Raw genomic sequence first — 26,216 nt, 5'->3', positions numbered from 1 at the left:
CCCAGTGTTTCTGAGATAGGCTCCACTGTGATCATAATGAAGTAGTTACTGAAAGTGAGTGAGTGAAATTTCTCCATCCACCCACCTCCACTAGTTCCTCTTTCGAGTGACTGACTCAGTAGAACAACAGAAGAAAAGAAAACAAACATATGCTGAAACATTTAGTGAATATGGATTTACAAGTCTTAAATGATAAATTTGAGGTTTTAAAAATGTAGTGTGAAAATTTCAGAAACGAATTATGTCCATTTGGGGGAATTTCATAATGACCATAATGTCCATTTGGGGGAAATTAATAATGTGCATTTGGTGAACATGCTTAATGTCCATTTGGGAGAAATTAATAATGTCTATTTGGGGAACATTCATAATGTCCATTTGGGGGAATTTCATAATTTCCATTTGGAAGAAATGTATAATCTCCATTTGGGGGGAATTACATAATCTGCAATTTGAGGAAATCAATAATGTCTATTTGGGGTACATTCATAATGTCAATTTGGGGGAAATTAATAATGTCTATTTGGGGGACATTCATAATGTCCATTTGGGGAAATTAATAATGTCTATTTGTGGGAAATTCACAATGTGCATTTGGGGACATTCATCATTTCCACTGGGAAGAAATATATAAGGTCCATTTGGAGGAACTTTGTAATGTCCCTTTGGGGGCCATTCATAATGTACATTTGGAGGAAATTCATAATGTCCATTTGGGGGAAAATCATAATGTGCATTTGGGGGACATTCATAATGTGCATTTGCAGGAAATTTAAAATGTCAATTTGGGGGAAATTAATAATGTGCATTTGGGGGACATTCATTATTTCCATTTGGAAGAAATGTTTAATCTCCATTTGGGGGAATTACATAATCTGCAATTTCAGTAAATCAATAATGTCTATTTGGGGGACATTCATAATGTCAATTTGGGGGAAATTCATAATGTGCATTTGGGGGACATTCATTATTTCCATTTGGGGGAAATTAATAATGTGCATTTGGGGGACATTCATTATTTCCATTTGGAAGAAATGTATAATATCCATTTGGGGGAATTACATAATCTGCAATTTGAGGAAATCAATAATGTCTATTTGGGGTACATTCATAATGTCAATTTGGGGGAAATTTATAATGTCCATTTGGGGGACATTCATAATGTCAATTTGTGGGAAATTCATAATATGCATTTGGGGGACATTCATTATCTCCATTTGGAAGAAATGTATAATCTCCATTTGGGGAACTTCATAATGTCAGTTTAGAGAACATTCATAGTGTCCATTTGGGGGAATTTCATAATGTCCATTTGTGGGAAATTCATAATGTCCATTTGGGGTAGTTTGCCCAAAAGGTTTGGGAACCCCTGTTCCAAAGAAAAGTGCAATGCGCAAATAAAACACTTCCGTGAGAGTACAATTAGAGATGAGTAATTCGTGAGTAAACACACTGGGGTCAGGATGGTAATAATAGTGGGACGAGGAGGATTCACTCGGTGGAGAGGCACACCCTCTGATGAGGATTGCGTGAATGTGGTGACGTAAGACGGGCAGGGCAGGCGCGCTCTCGCGGAGCCGCTGGCCCGGATCTCAGGGCTGGACAGGAAGCGGAGGCTCGTGCACGCGCATAGGTCCAGCAGCAGCAGCAGCAGCAGCCGTAACAGCAGCTTCCATCGGAAGCTAGGGAACGGAAACGGGAGCCTAAATGCAAGTCCGAGCTCAAGCAGCCTCTCGAGTCTATCGGTTGTGAAGACACTAACGGCGTTTAACGGCAGACTGATTCAGTCCTGCTGAGTCTGAGCAACACGTCGGCTTTTTCCTCCAAATCCATTGTGGATCTGCTCATTTCCCATTCACGAGCCTTCAACCGTCATCCTGGATTCATAACGGTCAGTCGCTCTTTATGCCTTTTTGTTGTTGCTAGAAAAAATGATGCATTTTCACGGTAGGAAAGGTCACCGCGGAGGAAACGCGTGTAATCTGAGGATTTATTATATTTACAAAGTGCATTAGCTTAGTGGCTAACAGAAGGCGCTAATGAACAGACTCTCATTTATCCCATTTAAAGGAAAAAAACAGGAGAAAGGCGTGAAATCGGTGTTGTTCAGATGAAACCGGGTGTATTTTGTGTGTCAAAGCGCTGACAGCATTGTGGTGTGTGTGTGTGTGTGTGTGTGTGTGTGTGTGTGTGTGTGTAGTGACAGGCGCTGGATCAGACATTATGTGTACATCTACTGGATGAACGCATTTGGCAGCAGAGAAAACTGAGCGTATTCAGGCCTGTGATCGTACACATATGATTAAAACGCAGAAAACCTGCAATTTCAGACAGTGTGTGTGTGTGTGTGTGTGTGTGTGTGTGTGTGCGTGTGTGTGTGTGCACCAGCCTCACTAACTAAAAGCCCACATCTGTGCTGGGTGTGTTTCTACTGCCTCCACCATCGCATTGCATTGTAACCATGCAGCAGCTCAATTTTAGCTTTAACATCAATGCGATCGTGGAGTTGAATCACACACACATATATATAAATAAATTAAAAAACTGGACCTGTAGTGCTAGGGGTGTGACCTGCACGATTGTGTTAAGCCCATGTTGTGTGCAGCCATGAGGGCTCTGACAGCAGTTGCTTGCTTTGCAGTAAACACCAGGAGGCCCAGGCTCCATTTCCACTAGCAGTGTGTCAAGTGGCCTCAGGTTTGCATTGCAGTTGTCTACTGCCTGCATTACAGTCCCACTTCTCTGCGAGTTTAGGTCTGATCCTTATCCAAAATACTCTGGGTTACATTTACCCTAATATTTGCAATAATTTCGGATTGCACTATACAACATGTCACTAATGGATCACATGCCAGAAGTGGAACATAGACGACTGTGAATTTTCAGTGGATACAGAAGACTGGAGGTGTGTATTAAGGCGAAGGGAGTAAGGGAGTATTTATATCACATTCAGAAAGGGAGATGCAAACTTTTGATTTGACATCATTTTTAAAAATTTACTGTTAATATCTAATCATAGATTATTGAATCATTTTTGTTACTTTTATTTTTATTTGGTTTGCAATGAGGGTATACAAACTTTTACATTCAACTGTATATACCAATAACTCTATCTATCTGTCTATCTATCTATCTATCTATCTATCTATCTATCTATCAATCATTTTGTTCATGTGCATTCACCCATAGTGATGGATTAATGGGACACCTGAGCAAAAGAAAAAACACCTTTACTCACATACTGAAGAGACGTTTTCAATGTTTCAATGTCAGGATATGGTGTAAATGTAATTTCATCTTACTATTAAGTTATTATAGATATCAGTTAACTTATGAATCTTAGTCAGGGTGTAAAACAGCAGAGAATAGCAGGCTTATGATCATCCCCGGGGCTGTTTAAGGTTACCTGTGGAGAGGTCATGCAGCTGTCTAAGGCTTGAAAGATGATACACACTGTTGCTTTTATTGAACTCTCTTATTTCTTGTCTTGAACAGTTCAAGACTAAGTTTTTTGTTAAAGGTTGGTTCTGAGTGTGTAATTATACCCATGTTTGGCTCCAAGCACATAGACATGGTCTGGAATGAATGGAGAAACTTTGTTGTCTTTGTTTGCTGCTTATGGAGGTGTGTAGAGCCAGGTCTGTACAGAACTGGCAGTGAACAGATGCTTTCAATGTGAAATGGGTGGGAAGATTAGTCTGTATGTTGAGAATTCTTGCCCAGAAGAATACAGGTCAGTCGGGGGGGAAAAGCATGACACTATGGATAGAGTACAAATGGCAGGAAGGGGGGCTCAGAAATACCAATTACTTGCCAACCCAGCGGATTGCATAGTTCAGTGGCATCTAACATCACTCCCAAAACAAACATGATGAATAAATGTTGTTATTGTGAAACAGGCCAAAGCCAGGCCGTTTGTTATTTGTATGGTTGTCAGCCTCTGATATAGTTTTAGACTTCATGTGAAAACCATAATGAACTTTCTTTTACTTTCACACTATCTGTTGTTACCCAGATGAGGATGGGTTCCCTTCTGGTTCCTCTCAAGGTTTCTTCCTCATATCATCTTAGAGAGTTTTTCCTCGCCACCGTCGCCACCGGCTCGCTCAATAGGGATAAATTCACACACTTAAAATCTGTATCCTGTGTATATATGTTTCTGTAAAGCTGCTTTGAGACAATGTCCATTGTTAAAAGCACTATACAAATAAAATTGAATTGAATTGAGTTGTACTTCTCTTTTGTGTTATCAGTGGTATTAATAGGTAGTTTATTTCATCTTCTGATGCCCTGTATTTTATTCCTTGTATGTTTGAGTTAAGAAATGTATTTCCAAAAGTGGTTAAATGAACACTGTATTGCCAGGACACAGAGACTGTCCTCTTTCATTTCATTAGTTTACACCTCTAATTCTTGACAATCTGTTGCTCTTTCACTCTGTTTCTATGTGCTGATGCTGCTATTAGCTGCATGCTTTACCACTAAACTAAAAATCTGCCTTCTCATTTAAAAACAACAACACAAAAAACACATTTGTAACTAAGGAAGAATGACTAATTTTGTTAAAAAGTCCAAAATTAGATTGTCTGCCATGCCCCTTACCAATCAGATTTGTTCTACTTGATTTGACAGTGAAATCGTAATGTGAAAATAACATGGCACCACTGGATTCAAGACATATTTTCTTGCAACAGTGTTTGGAATTCAGTCATTTCTAATTTCTGTCATATAAGAACCTTCAGCAAAGGAAATGGTAATGTAGAGTTGCAGTGGAAGATCAATTCGATTCAGTTCAACTTTATTTGTATATTGTTTTTAACAACAGACATTGTCACTGAGCGATTTTACAGAAATCCAGCTGTAGATTTAGTTCCCTAACCTGCAAGCCAGAGGTGAAAGTGGTAAGGAAAAACTCCCTGAGATGATATGAGAAAGAAACCTTGAGAGGAACTCATCCTCTCCTGGGTGACACCAGATAGTGTAATTATAAATCATTACAGTATACAGCTGTAGAAGAGTAAAGGCACGGAAATTTTTCATTTTCCATATCTGACCTTTGACTTGCGGGGAGGGGCAGTAGGATGTTTGTGCTGAGGGAGTGGTTAAGATATTTTAAGTTTAAATCCTGTAAATACTTCACAGAGAAGGGAGCTAAACTGCCTAAAGCCCTAACAGGTCTCTCCACATACTGATTTGCATTGGATGACAGACCATCCAGTAACTTTGTCTTAAAGGGACAGTCTAGTGTTTTTCAACTCCATCTCTATCCACTGCATTAGTAATGTAGGTCTCGTTACCGAAAAGAATAATTCAAATATGTTTCCATACATGTAGAATCGGACAGATAGCCCAATTACTACAAAAAAGTCAATAGGCTCTTATTGAGTTAAGTCAGTAGACATATTATATTATATTAATTTTGGTCTTAGGATGAAACAGAATGACTGAATGCCTTACCAAATCTGCTCTGATGTAGTTTATTGGACTTACAGTATAGTAAAGTATAGTAAAAAATAATTCTGTTCAATTCATTCTGTTTAATTCATTCTGCATTTTCAGAGGTTTTGTGATATCCATGAATCATCAGGTGGAAAATGAAATACTTATATGTTTATATTTTTCCCATGATAACATGAAAACAAATCCTTCCATCTAAAAATTCATGAATGAATTTTATATCCACATTTACTGACTGCCCAAATAACTGCCCTTAGACTTCCATTAACCATTGGGTTTTCAGTTATTTCCTTAGTACAGGGAAACATACAGAAATATAGTCTGTATTAGTTGCACATATGACAGGCATGCAATAAATAGATGTTAGGTAAAATTCCTGGTGTATTCCTTTCAAATGAAATTTCTGATGGTTAAGCTATCCATATGCAGCAGTAAACTGGTCTCCACTAGAGTCCCCACTCTAGGACTGGCCTTGTTTGCTGAGATTACATCACGCTCTTGTGAAAGAAGGGTGGATTCAGCTGTTTAGAGTCTCGGGTCTGATCTAGAGGAAAGAGGATGCTTCTCCAGACATTCTTCCTTATAAAACAAGTCCTACAGGAGACACACCATGTGAAATGCTCTGTTTGTTGTAGTGGAGTGTGTATGGGTTTGTGACTGAGTTTTTCTGCCAGCCACGGTAGCCATCTTTGATCTTTCACAGAGCATGAATCCCAGCTGGCATTCCTACGAGTGAAACTGGAGGCTGTGATCACCTCCCACAAATATGATATAATATATGAGGGGGAAACAGATGGGGAAGAGACAGTAAAAAAAAAATTCATAGCAATGGTTCTTGTGCAGGTGGTCTTTGTAAGCTTTGAATGAACTGTTTAGACTGTGTGCACTATTGTGCAGTATTGTGCAGTATTATATGTTGTTTGCAGATAACATATGTCATGTGGCTTTACATCATCAGTGTATTTCATGTACATTTGCCCGAGACCTAAGTAAGACACGTGGTCCAGCTGTTAGCTGCCATCTGCAAGCTGTGGTCATGATTAACACACTTCTCTCAGCATGGGCATATGCTTGTGCCATCTTTGTAGATTAGTGACGTCAATAATGGGTTAGGGATGCACGGAAATTTTCATATAAATTTGGCTTTATATGAAAAGAGTATTCATGCAGAGACCTTTGACCAAAAAGCATGTTCAAATAAACTTTATATTATGCAACACAATTATTTAGTACACTGTAATATAATGTAACACTTTAACATGTTATCTTTGATATCACTGATCGCTAAAGCATTTGAATGTTTGAATTAGCATCTTGTGGCTATTTTTAATCACCTTGTACCAAAAAGGCTTCGTCTAAATGGGTGTACGTCGTTACATTTCAGGGCTGGTTACGGTGAATTCAGTTGGGTTATTTGGATAAGAAATGGTGCATTCAATCTGGCAACCATGACCTTGTAGGCACCCCATTAACTCTGGGACTCTGCTCCAGGCATGTGTATATCATATCACATTTTCCATAGCCGATCTGTAATCTGCGTACATTTTACAGCGGGAAAAATTCTGTTCGCTATTCACTAATGAAGACCAATGTTGCTGTGTTTACAATTATTATTGATCTATTGTTGATAAAAATGGGTGCTGTTTCTTGTTAGTGGCCGTGTAAACACAAAATAAAATATGATATACAGTACATGTAATATACTATCATCTGATAGGTGTATTTCTGTTGTAGTAGCTCTCTTGGTTATTGTTTGTTTGCGATCTCAGTGGGATGCTAGTCTAAAATTTGAACATAACTAAAGTACTGGTGAAGGTAACAGTAATTTAAAACAAAATGGCTATCAGATAGGTCAACTCAGTAGACCACAACATGTCTTGGCATTAGCCTATATAAAGAAATAATGAAGTGAAGATATGAATCTGTGGCTATAAGCAGCAGGCTCTTCAGCTTGGCTAGTAATTCTGTTTTAAACACTTTACCGTAGAATCTGCGTTTACACATTGGCAAAGCAAAACACTGCTGTAGACGATAACTTTAACTATATCTTCATGTTTAGACCAAATAATTTTCACATCCTTGACTTTTTCTGAGCTTCATTTGTTTTGACTTCATATGTGAGTTTAGCTAGGTGTTAGTATTTCAGTTCAATTCAGTTCAATTCAATTTTATTTATATAGCACTTTTAACAATGAACATTTTCATAAAGTGTCACAAAATGTGCAGAAATGTAAGATTTAAAATTGATAAATTTATCTAATTTATAAAGCACAGCTTCTGTTAGATTATAGCCATAGTCTCTGATATCTTTGGCTTTCCTACAGCCTGCATGGAGCCCTGTTTTTGTCCTTTTATGTAAAAATATACTCTACTTTTAATACAAGTTACTGTATGTTTTAATTGCAGATTTAATTTTTCCTTTTCTTTTAATTAAAATTAATAAAAGCCATATATATATATATAATATATATGCGCAGTTATTTAATTCTGTTCAGCTGTGCTAATCACTAACTACTGACTTTTAAAACACTTATTAGAGATCTCTCTTTTTTTTCAATTAGGTTTCATTCAAACTTAAAATTAATAAATAAATCATTGGCATAAAATTATATGCATACTATTTTATGAAAAAAATTTTGTTTCTCAATATCTGTTTTTTTTTTTTTGGACCAATGGGACCAGGAATGTTTATTTCAGTACACCACTAATGATATTAGAGCAACTTAAGTTGGCACTAGGATTGAAATGGTATTATTGCTCCTTGTTCTTCACAAAGTTGACTGTCAGTGATGCCCCGGGGGCACAGAGGATGATTTATATGCTGTGGTTGTTTCCTTCATGGAGAATGGTTTTAGCACGGCATTTACACTGTGTTGAAATGAAGTCATGACTGTGCTCTACTTTCTGTTTAGGTAAACCAGGTGTTCTGTTAGTCACTGTGGCTAATTTCACAGTGAGGGTCTGTTCACACCGGGAAGTTTTTTTTTTTACGTGTTTTTGTGTGTTAACCCCAGGTGTTAAACGTGGTCGAGGCGCTGAATGAAAGTTTAAATTCACTCCCTGACAGTAGATTGCGCTTATTGAAAAGCAGAAACACCCCGGTACACAAGGTGGCGCTGCACAACTTTCCGTTTCTGACACCCGCTCATCACTGAGAATAAGAAGAGAACCTGTCTTTACGTCTTGAAGCCGTTCACACACTTTTTCTAAACTCGCTAAGGCACGTACGCACTTTTGCTAAATGTAAGAGATTTGGCCACTGCAACAAATACTTCTTTAAAGCTAAATCCTTAAAGTTCTCATTTTAAACAATATACTCTTTTTAAATAAGTAATGATTTGAATTATATCAAAGTCAAAGCAACAGCATTCACATACTTATGGGAAGACCCAAATTTATTTTGGGAGGGGGTGGGTATAAGGCAACTATTGTTGTACCCCAAAATGTTAATGTTCTTGCAGATTGATGAAGTGTTGAATATGAATAGTCTTTTTTGTGGTTAATATGATAATACAACGATGCAGTAATGGGGCACTTAGCTATTTAAATAAGAGGTCAAGAATTGTTATATGCATATACATACCAGGTGCAAAATAAATACAATGGACTATCAATCAGCGAATTATCATTTGCAGGGAAGAAACAAACAATGCTATTTAGTGTAGAATTAAATGGATCATTTAGAATATATGCTTGCATTTCAGTGTCGTCAAAAAAATAGCCACAACGTAATAAATACACTTATATAGTATTTAGTGTGTAATTTTGAATCTGGTGCTTTCAAAGGACACCATGTTTATGTGTGTAGGCAGAAGGATTTATTAGCAGTGAGCATTTTATTTCGGGTGTCACTTATGCACTAAAATGGCGGGTGCTTGCATCATCGTCTTCTTTTTCAGCTTCTTCTTCATCGGTAAGACAGTTTTGTACTTGAGCGCCATCAAATCGTACTTTTATGTAACTTCAGCAGCTCCGGGCACGTGAACAAAAGCACGAATCTCATTGGTCGGACAGTTTTTTGACGTGGCATGTCAAAAAAAAAAAAAAAAAAACTAACCCGTTGGTATTAAAAAAATTTTACGCTTTGATGAACACTTCCATTGACAGCCACTGGGGCGTTAAACGGACCGTTTTTCATGCTGCGAAAATCGCCCTGGTGTGAACGGGGCTTAAAGCTACAGTTTGTTTATGAAGTGCCCTGCCTAGCAGCTGTTTGCACTGTGACTAGTCTGTGTTGAGCAAGCAATGAAAGTGCTTATGTCCTCTCACCCAGTGATTTGGAGAAACAGTCATGACTGTCAGGTAGTGGATTTGTTTGAGTCAGCAAACTCTGTGTGTGTGTGTGTGTGTGTGTGTGTGTCTGAAATGTGCTGTAGCTTCCTTATGCCAGCTGGCTGTTATTACATGTGGAGTAATTTCCCTGCATTACTTGCTTCTTGATAATTTGAGTCACAATTCTTACTAAAAAGCACTGAAATGAATATACACATGTCTGTTTCAGTATTAATCTGTGTCTTAAATTAAGTCTCTTCTAGTAAACTTATATATACTTGAAGGTCACTTAAACACCATGCTGTTTTTGTGCAGAGTAAATTCTCCGGTCAAAATTGAAAAGGAGGAGTTTTTAAACTGTCTGTGTCAGAGGGCAGGCTACTATGGGGTAAGAATTGTTTCATAATTCCAAATAAATAGATTACGATCCACAAATCGTAGCTTCACAAAAATAAATGAAGTTGACCAAATAAATAAAATGAGATTTCCGAATAATTATTATTATAGTTATTTATTTATTTTTTTTACAAATATGTTTTTATGTCACGAACACAACTCTGCCCTGCATTCATTTGTGGATCGTGTCCTGTGCGTTTGTGGATTGCTGCACACATTAATTGGACTCCGCCCACCGTCTACTCAAGCCAATCGGATAACCGCCACTGACCAATCGTAGTACGTTCTCACACCAAACCAATCACGTTTTGTTTTACAATCAGGACAGGAACAGAGTCATATTGCACCGAACTCGCATATTATGAAGGCTCTCCAACATGGTTGATCAGGAGGAATGATGACAGGAGAGTGGTTCTAACCAACATTTTCTTTCCAATACCATGTTTTCCTGATACCACAGTCTTTTAATCTCACCACACCCAATTTACTCTAAAATCACAATTCAGGTTTCGCCATGGATTGGTCAGTGCAATGTGGCAGTTATCCAATTGGCTTGAGGAGACGGTGGGCGGAGTCTAACTATTTGTGGATTTGTGTGCATTCTTGACGCTAGAAATGTTTCAAAATCCACAAATGTGTGCAGCAATCCATAAACGCACAGGACGCGATCCACAAATGAATGCAGGGCAGAGTTGTGTTCATGACACAAAAACATATTTGTAAAAAAACGTTTTATTTGCAACTCTCATTTTATTTATTTGTTAATTTAATTTATTTTTGTGAAACTACTAACATATACTTGTGGATCTCATTCAATGCATTTGTGAAGGAATTTTTGTAAATCTCACTACATTTATTTGTGGATCGTAATCTATTTATCAGGAATTGTGAAACAATTCTAACCCCATAGGCTCCCGACAGGCACCAAGAAATGTCTCACATCCACTCCAGCCCCAGAGGCAGCTGTCTCCATCTCATATACACTCAATCTCATGAACAGACCCAGAGCAGTATAGCTTAAACACAACCCTAAGAATGGAGAAAGCATTAAGGCTAATAGGATCTGTTCAGATGTTTTGTCCTTTGGTATCACTCATTGCACAAACGCTGTCCAACAGGACTTATAGCTAGTGTGTTAAGGTGGTTTATGTATTGTATGCTGTATTATAGAGCTGCATTGTAGGAGCTAAATTGATAATCATGACTATTTTGTTCAAAACAATTTAGGAACAAAAAGGTTTCATTAATTCTTCATTCATCTGTTTCAAGGATGATAAAATAAAGCTGCTTTATTCTGGTCAGGTTTGCAGTGGATAGTGAGTTTATCCTGTGCGAGGCGGGAAAACAGCCAGGATGGGATGCCACTCTACTGCAGGGCAACATACACACACATTCACACACTCATTCACGCTTTAACAAAAATATCAACCTGGATAGTAGGCACAGCAGCTGCAGTACAACATCGTCCACCATTTTATTTGTTTTGAGTTGAATGGGTCACATGGGTCATTGTTTTTGAATATCTCCATGTTCTCAGTCCACACTACAACCTAATTTTCAAATGAATCTACCTGGGAGAACGTTCTCGAAAAGCTTAATTTTCACTGGACAAAAACACCACACTCAGTGTGGACAGAAGGCCAAAATGTAGAGAAGAAGAAGTTTATCTGGAGTCATGTGGACATAGCCTTAGCCAGACCACCTACTGGCTGGCTGGTGGTGGTAGCTCAGTGGTTAAGACATTGGACTTCTGACCGGAGTGAGTTCAAATACCTGCATCACCAAGCTGCCATTGGAGGGCCCTTGAGCAAGGCCCTTAAGCCTCAATTGCTCAGTTGTATAAATGAGATAAATGTAAGTTGCTCTGGATAAGCGCATCCACCAAATGACATAAATGGCATACTGGCATGTAGAGTATATAGGAGATGGGAGGAAACTGGAGGACCCGCAGGAAACCCATGCAGATACAAGGAGAACATGCACAGAAGTGCCACACAAACAGTAAGGATTCAGTCAATTCAAATTATTATTTTAATTTTCCCACTTCCCATTGTTTCATAATTTTACATTTTAATTTATCCTACTGAGATTATCAAAGTAGACACCTGTGCTCGCAAGCCCAGGTGATACTGTCTGTTTTTTCCCCCACATTCTTATATTCAAACCACACATTACCCAAACCTAAAACCAATACCATATTATAAATATACTATAGCATGTACTCCTGCTGCTTCATATCTCTCCCTGGAGCTCAATCAGAGTCAACCAGCCAGGAGTGCTGGGTTTCACTGTGTCACCTCTTATTTAACCTGTTTGAAAAGGATATACTTGTAAACTTCATTTACTCAATTCGACAGCTCTAATTGTCAGCTGTACTTTTTTCTGTGCTTGCTGATTGACTAATATTTTTTGTGCACTTGCAAAATACACAGATGCAAAATAAATTTGTGGAACATCTTGCTGGATCCTTTTGATTTGCCTCCCTCATTAATTCTCATTAGCCTTTGTTTGCCTCTTGCAATTGATGATCTTTTCTGTTGTTGTATTATTAAAAGTATGAGAGGAGCAACTTTGTTTCTTATAGCTACGAGATTGATAAAGAGGTTGCTAGTAAAGGGGGACATTAGGGGAAAAATTGCATTTGGCACCACTTTTATCTGGTGTTGTCATGTAATCTACTGCCCCTTAATCGCTGTACAGCAGGAAGCACACAGGAATGCTGGCTGATTTGGGAACGCTGTGCCAACTACCAAGTCCTCACACGTTTTGGCTGTCCAGCCTCAGCACAGCATGTAAGAGGACAGGGGAAGGGCAAGCCGTTGTGCTGTTATAAATACCTGGCAGGCAAAGTTTTTGTTATGAGAGTGTTTCTTCTTGATTTCCAGATAGCTGGAGTTAGTGATAAATTTGATAACACTGATAACACTTTCAGCACAGCATCATCAGATGGAGTATTCAAACCTGCAACTATCCAGAGGTAGGCTTGTTTCTTGGCCAACCCCAAATATCACTGCGGATATCATTTCACTGGAAATGTTAAATCCCTTTTTTCAGGCCAGACAGGAAGTAACTATGGTGCGCAAACTGCATTTAGAACACACAAATGTGTGTTTTTGTTGTTTAACGTAATATGAGCAGAGCACCAAGGCCTGACCTGCTGTAGAAAACTGTGTCCGTACAGGCATGAGGGCGAAAGGGAGAAAAAGAGTGAAATAACAGCAAAATCAGGCTCTATTTCTTATAGTGTGAGCAGTTATCTGTGTGCTCCCATCTCAGCTTTGTTCCCAAGTGCCTCCATGGCATTGCCTGTGTAATCAGTATGTCTCATGTTGTTCTGTTCTGACCTGCTTGTTTTGAGCAAATCCACTCACAGGCTTAAAAAACAAGCTTTCCAGCGTGGTTACACACTTTATAATGTGCCATCTTCCTCCCTTTGGGTATTTGCCATGAACTTTTTAAAATATCCGTGGACATGTCATTTTAAACAATGAAAATAATCTGTGTCGCACACTAGTTTGATAAATATGTTTTTAAGCCCTAGAAATGATAGGAAAATTGCATAGGAAAATATCTACACTGCATTAAAAAAGCCTGGAGATATGAATATGGAATTTGCAAACGTCTCAAATAGACTAATATCAGCAACATCAAGTTAACCAGCCGGCTAGTTAACAGGTAGACATAAGTCTGAATCTTGATTTACATGGTAATCTTTTCATCAATTTATAGAATAGTAGACAACACTATCAACACTATTTTATTCAGTAGTAAAATCAGCTAATATGAGTAAGTAGCTAACTCCATGGTACTTAGAATATCTGCTGTTACACTAGCGGATCTGAGTGATTTATGATGCAGTACTCAAAGCTGCTGAAATATACCACTAACACTAGGTAAATTAGCCAGCATGCTAGCACTGCTAGCATTACTGCTACAGTAAGTCATTTATCTTAGTACTATTTACTAGGGTTGTCACGATACCATAAACATATCTTACGATACTATACCAGCTGAAGTATCACAATACCAAGTATTATCATGACACAATGCAATATTGTGTTAATTCATAATTCAAATTTATGAAATGAACCAAATTTACAGAAATACATAGATATAAATGAAAACAGACAAACTAAATATCCTCTGAATACTTTATTAATTGGAAAAACTCAAAAACAATCATACAGTTGGCAAGCAACTAATTCAATGTGCCACATATTTCATCTTTTGTTCCCTAGAGCAATAAAATCATGCAAATTGAAATTGTCCTGAGAGTACTAAGAATAAACACATCGTTAGGAATAAATAACTGAATTTAGACATGAACTCCAAAAATCAGAAAATTTGGAAGGTTAGTACGGGTATACCGTGCAACCCTACTATTTATATTGTCATATTCCTACTGACTTATTTCACAGTAGCCAAAATGTATAATATTGTCAGAATATACACTAACCATGCTTTTGTTCATCCTTATATTAGCATGGGGATCTAATGCTAAAAGTTTCCAGGTTCCACATTATCTTTAAATCTCAAATATGAAATCTTGAAATCAATGAGCTTCTTCACTTGTTGGGATTTTGACATTTGCTCTGCGGTGACAAATTTGAGCCAACTATCAACCAAACATCAAAATAATCACAATCACAAAAGTATTTGCGCTTGCTTAAGAGTGCAGTTTTTCCACAGAGTGAAATGAGAAAAGAGGTCGCTTTCCAGAATCTAGTTAAATGTAATGTTGAAGTTAATGTTTGGAAAATCTAGGCTCATTCCCCTCTTCAGTTTTTCTTCTCTCTTTTCACCTGGTCGTTTTGCCTTGTCCTCCTTCGCCAGGGTTTCCAAGCTGTTCCTCGTGTGACAAAATGAGCCTCAGCCTCGGGGAGGAATGAGAGGCTGGGAATCAGGATCGCTTACAGTTTACAGCTTTCCGTCCTCATCTCACCTGTCTCCATTTAAAACCAAGTGCTTATTTTACCAGCACAATATCAAAGGCTTAGAGTGCTTTACTGTATGCTGACGCTGCTGTTCCATTAAAGAGAGCAAGGAGTGCCAGAGGAGTCAAGGAGTTTGCATTTGTTTTTCATACTTTTGAGTATTACGTCCTTAAGTTTGGATACTGACCAAATAAGCATTGCTGTATATCTAAGTGTGATATAACCTGTAGGATTTAAAAATTAAATTAAAAGAGAGAGAGAGAGAGAGAGAGAGAGAGAGAGAGAGAGAGAGAAAGATCATGTACAGAGCACATACAATAATTTGAGCATTACAGGCATTCGTGCCTCTTCTCTGTTTTGACATGTCTGAACTTTCTGTCATAACGCCCCGTTGTCCCAGCTGTTACTTTCTCAGCAATGTTTTAAAGGAACACCACAGAGACCTGGGTCTCCATGTGCTATATTAACCATGATTTAGCTCTCTTCCACCCCCTTAGCTTTTTATGGACATTTGATTAAGTATGGCGTATTTAGTCTGCCAGTGTTTCCTCAAATGAGAAACTGCTTAGCTGAGTCATCGGAGTTCTCTCTTATTTGAGTAATGTAAATCAAGGCTGGCTTAATGAGTAGTTTGTTCAAAATGTCCTTGCTCTCATGAGGGTTTTTATCTATTGCTTTGACTGTGTGTGTACATGTAATATTGCTAAAATCCTTTACAATGCCATAAAGGTCCACACATTATACTTTTACTTTTGTGTTAGCATTGGCACATTTACAAAAATACTAAGTCTCTCTAGTCTGAATTTAGGCATCGTTAGAAGACATCTTGACTGGCATTTATTGGTGATTTTTTTTTTTTTTTTTTTGAAGTACAAGCCCTGTATCTATTTAACTGCGTTCTGTCTGTATAGTGTTTCACCCCACTGCCATGCTTTTAATGTCCTTCTTTTGGTGTAGTGATTATTTTCAGGCTGTGGAATCAGTTACTAAGTCTCAGTCTTGGCTGCTAAAGATGCTGAAGTTCTAAATGTACCCAATTGTCGTAGTTTAATAACTTAGACTCTACTCTGTATTTCATTATTTTAACTCCGCAAAAGGTCTAGTTTCTATGATGGCCTAGGTATTATAAACTGGATGGAATGAAGTGGACCACCAACATTCAGCCAATCAGGACAAGGAGGTGTTTCCTGTCAGTTAAGAAAGCTCCACCTCCTGCACTAACATTCATTCATTCTAGCAGTCAAAACTCAAACCGTTAGATAAATTTGCTATAGTGGGAATATCGATCTCGATCTTTCACCTATTAAACTAAAAAATGCACAAAATGCCTGAACTTTTAATTGCACTTTGGATTCTAATATTGAGTAAGCATTTTATATATAGATCTATCAGATGACTTTTTGAGTGTGACTTGAAATATTTATAATAATTTCACAGTTCCTTCTTCCTAATATTTGCAGAACAGTAGTTGTTTGGGCAGACACGTTAATCCGCATTTTCTCTTGGTAACTTTGGAAAAGTAATTCAGGTTTTGTGAGTGTGACTCATCACAGGTGTATCCCCACTGCTAGTGCCTTGCCTGGGTTAAACAACTACTTAAACAATTAGTTTAAGATTAGTTGTCATGCTTTGTATTCATGGTTGCTGGATAGTGAATTACACAAAAATCAAGCAAACTGTACTGTCAAAGCCTGTGTATAATAGTACATACTATGCAATACTATACTATACTATACTAATATAAATTACTCATATATACATTGTTCACACATTGCATTTATAGCTTGTTGGAACCAGCTGAATGTTGAGCTTCATTCAAAGCCGTTTCAAGTCTTGGCTTCTCAACAGTCCAAATGTATGTGCCTTGCTGAATAACATTCCAATCTCCTCCTTCAGCCCTCTTTCCTAGTGCCACATTTGATGTGTTATAGTGCTGCTCATGCCACTGCTGGTACATTCCTACTGTTGTGTGCACAAGCTGTTAATAATCTCCATATACATGTTCTGAAAAGGATCGCTGTGACCCGGTGGTGCCCAGTGTGCACAAACTCCCACAAGATTAAAACCGAGACACATGCTGTCGCTCACACATCACATTGTGGTGTATGTAAGCGTGAAAACGCTGCTACTGTAGTGTGAAAGTTGAGTTGGTCTGGGAAATGCGGGTCCCTCCCTCAGGCTTTGGTGGGAATTTACTGTACAGGAATGTTTGTGTTGTGTTGGTGGAACTCCTACACGCGTTAGTTACTTTTCCTGTCCATCAAACAGAACTCACTTTAAAGTGTGCTCAGATTACCTGCTCAGACCATTATAGACAAAATGGACATGTCGTTCAGGAACTTCTGCCTGTTACTGGTCTTCACTGCTTCATCCTGATACTCTGCATCTGCTTGGAACTTTCTGTACCTTGTGACATACCTTCTGCTGCTGTGGATGGTCCAACATGGATATTGTAAAGATTTGCACTTTCCACTTTATAGCCAAGTCTCACCCTTTCTTCAGTGAATAATCTTAGCTGTAAACTGTAGATTTGTACCTAAAAACTGCTGCTGTAATCATAAAGACTGTCCTGCGCTCATGTCAGGACTCTTATTCACAATATTCTCATACTGAACATCCTTTCAACACACTTGGTATTATTTGTCTTGATAGTATACCGTATACAGAAGACATTTCTTAGATTTATAATTCAACTGGTGTGGAAGAGGATGGAGTCCCTTTTGAGTCTGGTTCCTCTCAAGGTTTCTTCCTCATGTTATGAGTTTTTCCTCACACTGTTGCCTCTGGTTTGCTCATTAGGCATCTAAATCCAAATCTACGTCTGGATTTCTGTAAAGCTGTCTATTGTTAAAAGCACTATAAAAGTAAAATCAAATTGAATTGAGATGAAGAAGTGAAATGATGTTTAACCATCCTACATCCATCAGGCCTGGACAAATAACGAGGCAGATGGTCCGCAAGGTGATCGTTAGAAAAGAGATTTATAAAGAGATATAACATGGTGGTCAAGATTGTCCATCATTCTATTTGTGGCTTATCAGACCTCAGCCAGAACTGTTACCAATCCTGACATGGTGACGCAGCAGGTAGCATTTCCTCTCAGAACGCTAGGGTCCCGGGTTCAATCCTGAATTCGGCTGTGTCTCTGGAATTTCTGCGCTTATGTTTTCCCCCCCAAGTCCACATGGGCTTTCTCTGGGTTCTCTGGTGTCCTCCTACCTCCCAAAACATTACATTATAGTTGATTGGCTAAGGTAATTTGCCGCTAGGTGTGAATGAATGTGCAATATAATATTCTAATATATAATACTAATATTCAAAGCATGGTGCACTGTGCTGGGCTGACTTCCAATCTAGGGTGTATTCCCAATTTAAGCCCAGTGTTCCCAGGATAGGCTCTGGATTCACCAGACCAAGATAAGGTGGTGATTGAGTGAGTGTTACCAATTCTTCTCCCCAAAACGTGTTATTCTAGGCATAGTCTAGGCAACAAATTAGTCATTATGCTTGTCTGTGCATCTTTTCCTTCCTAATTCACCATTTACATCTTATAACTAAAATTTATAAGTATAACTGTATCTGTTTTAGTAGTGTTTCTCTTCAGGGCTTTGCAGATTTCATTACTTAGGGCTTTGAAAACCAAAAAACTAAATGAAGGCCTGCATGTTTGCTTAAGCTAGCCAGGTTTAGTACAATATGGTGAAACCAAGTAAAGCAGCCTCACGTGTGATCACAAGACTTGGGCCACTTAATGCATAACTGACCCACTAAGGAGAAACCAGCACACAGAAGCTTTGTGCTAGAAGTAAATCTCACGTTCTGTCTCACTTATTGACCAGTACCATTCCAGAGTCTGCATGACCCATGTCTTTACCTCATCCTCTTGTATACAGCTCACATCTGGTCCCAGACACAGCATCTACACATCCGTACAACTCTCTGGAGCACTGAGATCTCCAGCTCTGACATGACTACATCATTGGCCAGTAAATGCTCACATGAGTACATGCCTCAAACAGATGTTGGGTTGTGCTGTTTAGCTCTGTGCTGGGATTTGGAGACCATGGGAATCGGTCCATTTTATGAGTCCCATAACAGAAATTTGTTACCAGAGATCTCATTGGCTTTTATTATGTAATGGTGTCCAAGAAATGACACTATACTGAGAGGTTTAAGAAGTTGTTTCCAGAAGTTGATGCGCACCTTCATTTGCCTGTCCCTGATTTGCCTGTTCTAGTTTCCCTCTCATTTGCTCTCCTGTGAGTTTATGACTTCCTAAATATGCTTAAAGGTACAAACTGTGAAGAAAAAACAAAAAACACCCCAAACATATTTCTTTTTGAAGAGAGAATCCACATGAGATCCCTATCCAGTGGAGGCCATGGTCTAATTCTGTATCATAGTGCCACTACAGTGTGTGAGAGCCTGTAGTCCTGCTGACCCAGTAACAGCTTCCAAGCTCCAGTGTCTCCCTACATCAGGGTTATTAAAAGTAGCACAAATGGTAGGATAAGTGGGACACTCCAGAACACTTTGGCAATGAAAGGTGACAACATATAAGTTGTCTCTGTGAGCAATTATTTAGATTTTCAGTTAAGCTTTAGCAAGTGCCATGGCTGGTGACATGGTTAGGCCTGCGGTGGTGCAGAGAGACGGTGAACACCACAGCTCCACCCCTCCGTCCCCCTACGACGACACTCACTGTCCTCAGGCAGGGCATATCAGCCTCACCACAAAGGAGCACCAGCTTTGAAATTAGAGCTTCATGGTCTTTCATTGGCATAAATACTCTCTCACACACAGCTGCTTGCTACATCTGTGAGAGCAAAGATGCTGAATGAACGTGCGTGTGTGTGTTTGTGTGCGGATCCTTTTGCTTTCATCAGCCCCACACAGTGTGTATTGTGTGAATGAATGTGTGCCTGTTCATGAATTAATCCTCTCCGTGCAACAGGGTTGGTAAGTAAACCTAGACACCGTGAATTAGTGCATGAGCTGCGCTGCACTTTGACGATTTGGGTCAGTAGTCGTTTCTGATCAGTATTGCTTCGTGTGATTCTGCGTGACAGCTCCGCTGCGCTGCGCAGATTTGTCCCACAGCCACAGTACAATCTAGTCGAGTATTACTGATTTGCAACTGTCACTGATGTTACATATTAGTGCTGTGCAATAACTAATATATAAAAATCAGGACACGATATACATTCTGAAATATTCAATTCAATTCTATTTTATTTGTACTTTTAAATGGACATTGTCACAAAGCAACTTTACAGAAATGTATAACTTTAGTATATAAATTTTAAATGTATAAATTTATCCCTAATGAGCCAGAGGCGACAGTGGCAAGGGAAAAACTCCCTGAGCAATTTTATGTATATAAAATATTGCAGCGGAGAAATGTCTTCAAGGATCCTGAAACGGCTGATCGTGATCTTAAATGGGGGGGCTAAGATGTCTATCAATAGTTCAACAATGAACTACACTACTATACTTGAGCTGTGAATATATAAGGTGTGTCTATATATATATATATATATATATATATATATGTGTGTGTGTGTGTGTGTGTGTAAGGCTGTGGGTTACTGATCAGATTGGTTGGGGGTTCAAGCCCCAGCACAGCCAAGCTGCCACTGTTGGGCCCTTGAGCAAGGCCCTTAACCCTCTCTGCCCCAGGGGTGCCGTATCACAGCTGACCCTGCGCACTGACCCCAACTTCCTAACAAGCTGGGACATGCGGAAAACGAATTTCACTGTGCTGCAATGTATATGTGACAAAGAAAGGCTTCATCTTTTATATATATATATATATATATATATATATATATATATATATATATATATATTTGAGATTTAATTATGTATATTCCTGTAAAGCTGCTTTGTAACAAAGGCCATGTTAACAGCACTATACAATAAAATTGCTTTGAATTGAACTGTATGTAGGGCAAACTATTACACACATTTACGGACAGATAGACAGCTGTTCCTGAAATATCTTTCTTTCTCTGGCTCTGTTTGTTTTTTTTCTTGCAAGCTCAGTTTCTCACTTCCTGTCTCTTCCTTGTTTTCCTTCTAATTCATTTACATCTGGAATCAGGATGTGTGTATCAGATTTCCTGTGTGGTTAAGGGGACAGAGGCCTGTGGGAGAGCAGGTTCCATTCCAGCGATAGTCACTCAGTTTTATCCGATGTCCCTGCTGTGTAGAGGACATGATGGGATCAGGGACATCGGCCTTCATTAAGTTTCCTGATGCAGCCAAGCACTGCTGTTTAATTTGAATTACAAATGGTAGCATGTAACCTTGTTGGTGATTTTGCTGTGCAGAGGTCGTGAAGGTGTAGTGGGATAGGAGCTGAGATTAGAATATTACAATACTGTGAAGGATTTACGGTTGTGGGAAAACAAGACATCTGATAAGAAATTATTATACCACTGCAATTCTCAGTCCTGATTTCTCAGAAGGTTTTGATTAATTTTCTATTCAGCAGTTCTTACGGTAGTGCTTGCTGCAAGTCAGATCACAGATTAATACTGATGTGCTTCTATAGAGACTTGTATGGAGAATTCTTCATATGGATTTAACATGTGTAGTTGGAATGACTTTATCACTGTTATAATGTAATGGTAACAGATATTAACTTGTTTTATGGATGACTCACAACAGTAAATGTAATTATAAACTGATAAAATGTACAACATGTCATTCATAGATAAAAAAATTGTTCATGGCTAATTGCAGTCTTGGAGTAAAATCCATTTAGGACGTACTCATGCTGATTTTATTTCTTACTAAATGCAGCTAAAGTTATATGCAGGACCGTGATTCTAGTGGCATTTAAAAATTTAAAATTTGAACAAATACAGCCCCTCTTTTCTGTTTTTCCGCCAAAACCTTGCCTCCCAAATCAGAATACACAATATATAGTATATCGCCTGAATGCTAGTGCAAGAGGGAGGTATCAGGGACAATGATTGATGGTAAATAGTGATGCTGCCTGCTCCTGACTGGTTGAGTGGTGGTCCACATTTTTATCTTTCACTGTTTACAGAGCCTGTGGCACCACAAGAACCGGAGTGTATACTTTGAGCAAAAATGTTTATTGACAGCTGCTGACATGTGAAGAAGGTATCATTTAAAGGACCCATATAGTATAATTTTCTAATTTTATTTTCCACTTACTATATGAAGTTTGTGGTTGGTGGTTTTATATACAAAAATGAATTAATGCCAGTATTTAACATTTCATAACCATTTTCCAGCCTCTCTTTATCCCGTACAAGTGAACAAGCCTGTTTTGTTACAGACCCTTTAAGACTGATGCTGATTTTTGATTGGCTGACCTCTTCAGATTAGCTCAACCAGTGCAGCCTTATATGTTTGAGCCATTCCTGAAACCTGGATCAGGCACTTTTACATCTGTGTGCTGTACTGTAACATCACAACACAGGAATTTAAAATGGGCTGAGCTTACATATATGTATAGACTGAGAACGGGAACAGTCTGCTTTAAAATCTGTTTACATTCAACAAAAAAATGAAGGAAAATCCATTTTCCATCATTTCCACATTATGGGTCACTATGGTTTATATTCTCAACATGAAATAGTGTACTGTAAATGTACTTGCACTGCTTTTGCCTTTGTGGCTAAAAACATGAGTGTTTTGTGGTTAGTGGGCTGTCAAGATGGCATGTAAAGGCAATACATTTGAATATTTTGCACACTACATGCACAGATCTTATCCTTCTTTCTGGTTTTACCTCTTGACATTTTCAGCCAGGATGGCAGCCTGGTTATGCATTATGCAATGTGAGCAATTGGGTTATAGCATGCACATACTCATGAGGGAAATCATTTGAGACATTTGCCCCTTGTCTAAATGACTTGCACAGTTGTAAAGTGACAGCTGCTTGGCTGTTGAGGAGCGGAAGTGCACGTGATAAGAATATGTACAACTGAGCCATATACACTTTTTCCAGCAGCTCATACTTTAAATAAAAATTATGCCTGGTTTCCAGTCATGGAAGACCAGAGTCCAGGAGAGACACATTTTTTATGTTATGTGGCTGAGCTTCAGGTTAAATTCTTCTGAATTGAATTATTTGGTCCATATTGAGCTTTCACTGCTACCAGCTTCCAGTTCTGCACAGTTCTGCCTCAAGTAGTTCGGTAGACTAGAGGATTTACAGCTGCTGGAGTTATGCATACTTTGCAGAAAATAAGCAGAGTGGATTCCTAAAGACATAAATGAATTATTGTTCATGGCTTGAAATAATGGACCTTTTAATTATTTTTTGGCAGGGTGACTGAGGGCTTATTTTCATTTCTGAAGCCTCTGTGAACTTGGATCAAGCAGAACTCAACCAAAGGTAAGCACCTCTCAGCAGTGGCATTAACAGGTAAAGCCTTTGTTATGGAATTGTTACTTTTTTATGACCATTTTGTTGCCTCACAAATGTGTTGAAGGGGAAGGATAGAAGGCATGTCTGGTATATATGCAAAGTTATGACAGCCCATTATTTCTTTTAGACGAGTTGTGAATATTCCATACTGAATAATGACTGTTTTGAAAAGAACATGATGTGTGGGCAGAGTAGACCATTTAAAATCGACCTCAAGTGGGCAAGTTTAACGAAATCTCAAATAACGTTGGCTGAAGTCAGGGGATTTGGCAGCATGCTTGCCAGTGAGTCTTGCTTAGGTGGATGATTCCATATAAAAGTGAAACCATGTGGGGGTCGTACAGGGCTTTGTGAGCGTTCTCCTCTAGTAGTCTCTGATGTTGCTGAATTACAGCCCTGTGCGCCTTCTGGCCTGTTATCACTGCACCGCGGCTGCAGCTCGCCACAGGTTTCAACCCACGTGTTATTTAACCCCCTCCTGCCCTGGTAAAGAGGGAAAACCTCAGCACCTTTCCTCTACTTTGGACCTTACATGGCCACTTCTTTTCTGAAGCTGCCTGCTTTAGCTCTGTGCTAATGAGAGGGGACGTCTGGGTGCTTCACCGGCACCAGCAGAGTGAAGTCGGCGTTCTTGGAACAGTAAATTAGGAGAGGTTTATTCCTTTGGCTCAAGCAGAGGAGAAGGATGGTGTTTTTGCTGTGTTTGCACCGTTACCACATCACCGGCTCGTCTGAGATGGATGGAACTTGTGGGAAGCTTTGTAGATGTAATTTATTCAGCATTCACTTAATTAATTGAGGGAAATTATGCTTTCAGATTGCTTAAAAAAAGTATCGCCTGGCAGTGCATCAGAACCGAGGGATATTAATGATAATAGGTAATGCCTTCAGACATATCATATCCAAATTGCTGGTTTATTGTAAAAAGGCAAACATTTTACCCTCTATAATTTCATGACTAAGTCAGTCAGGGGTTGTGATAATCACACCTTTCAGCAGAGGAGAATAGGAATGTCAGTGGCCTCAAAGCAAAACAAGGGCATTTGTTTTTCTGCCACCTGCACGAAAGACTTAAAGTTTCTCCAGTGTCTCTGGAAAAGCATTAGGTTTCTAATTGCACTTGTGCTGATAGAAACAGAAGCTGTAAAATGCGCAGCTCCCGGGCAGCGGGGGTTGTTATTCTGTGTCTTTGTGCTGTTCTTGGCCCCTGAGGCAATTCCTGACTTCTCACATGGCTCAGATGAGTTCAGCTGCTGTCTGACACTGACATAAACTCAGTCACCAGGGCCTGTGTCTGACATGGGTCTGGGGTCATGACAGTATTTGACTGCGTTCAGATCTGAACAGTGAGTAGTTTTTACCATGCAGAAAGTTCCCACATTGCATGTTTGTGGATGCCTGCATAGCCGGCTCCCTCAGGCACATCTTTAGAGGGCCAGTTGGCATGGCGACAGTGTGGCTTGATCCAGAGAGCATTATGTCTGCATTGCCTCTATTCATATACATCATAAATCTCTGTTTGGGCTCCAATTGTTTTGTGGTGAGACCTTTGGGCTACTTCATGACTAATGTGTAGTTCCTGAAACAGCAGGAACATGCATCGTGTTCATTCAGTTCACTTATAAGAAGCAAACAATGCATGTTTTTGTGACTTGGAGTTTTATGACCTATGATAATATGAGTGAGTATAACAGTGTGATAGAAATGTAATGATAGAAATGTTAATATGTATTCTGGGTACTTTGCATGAATGAGGACAGCTGAATGCACATCTGCATGTCTCCTTATCCTGCTTGCTTTTAAAGTGGGTCTCTGTCTGTCTTCTCTCTCTTTTGTTTGTCCAGGTGATTTAAGTAAAGAATAAAACAATATAAAATAAAGAAAATAATCAATGACAAGGTGATGTGATGCGGCCAAACACGAAGCTGAGTTACTGTTACCCCTTGACGTTGATTGTCACATCAATTTGCTAAGGATTACAATTTTTAATTTATTACTGAACCACACATTTTGTAAAATGTTTGAATAATTTATAGTTAGTTTAATATTTAATGTTATGGAACATCCATGAGACACGTTAGTTCTTGTTATCACATGCATTATAACAGCTTTGAACAGTTCTTCAATCACCAGCTTATGTTAAGAAAATGGAAAGCACAGAGCTTACAGTTACGAAGCACTGACATTGGACACTCCTTCCATAAATAAATAAACATGTTCTTACAGAAAACCTCACCAAAAATCAGCGACTTTTATTTGTTAAGTAACAGCATTTAAAAATCTCTTTATTATTAGACTTGGATTATGTGGAGCGTCTGCCATTTGAGTCCCAGTGAATCAGCTGTTACTATAGAAACGATAATACAACACAACAGAAACCGCATTAACTTAAACCTGTGATTTCAAATAGCCGTAAGCACTGTTGTCAGAGCTACAGTTATAGAAAATGAATCACCTTCTGTCCAATCAGGTTTGAGTATTAAGCAGCGCTGTGGTATAAGTAAGTGATAATCCGTGGCTAGGTGTGCGTTACATGATTTTAATGCATGACTTGGAGGCAAAGAATCTCCAAGGAGTGCATTAAAATTTGTAACGCACACCTAGCGTAGATTATCCTGCTTATACCATTGTCACTTGCCAGCATTGACAGGTTAAAGCTGTCATTGAAGTTTGCAGTACATAATTTGACTGAAAAGATAACAAAAAAGGTTACTTTTCGTTAGTTATTTTTATATGGGTCATTAGGT

The 26,216-nt window shown here is 38.8% G+C and overlaps 1 protein-coding gene across 2 annotated transcripts in view; it reads left to right on the top strand.

Annotated features, from left to right (window-relative positions):
* The first annotated feature begins 1,330 nt into the window (after positions 1-1,330).
* The window catches only part of raph1a (Ras association (RalGDS/AF-6) and pleckstrin homology domains 1a), a 76,640-nt gene continuing 51,754 nt past the window's right edge, over positions 1,331-26,216 (top strand). The window contains exons 1-2 of one of the 2 annotated variants that reach the window (XM_053627217.1): positions 1,331-1,891; positions 23,369-23,436. The gene's annotated coding sequence lies outside the window, so the exon portion shown is untranslated. The remainder of the gene's footprint in view (positions 1,892-23,368; positions 23,437-26,216) is intronic. The other variant, XM_053627216.1, reaches the window with a different exon arrangement.

Source organism: Ictalurus furcatus, chromosome 6 (assembly GCF_023375685.1).
Source record: "Ictalurus furcatus strain D&B chromosome 6, Billie_1.0, whole genome shotgun sequence".
Lineage (NCBI taxonomy): Eukaryota > Metazoa > Chordata > Actinopteri > Siluriformes > Ictaluridae > Ictalurus > Ictalurus furcatus.
Note: the sequence above shows the minus strand (reverse complement) of the source record. Positions and strands in the feature narration are given on the sequence as shown.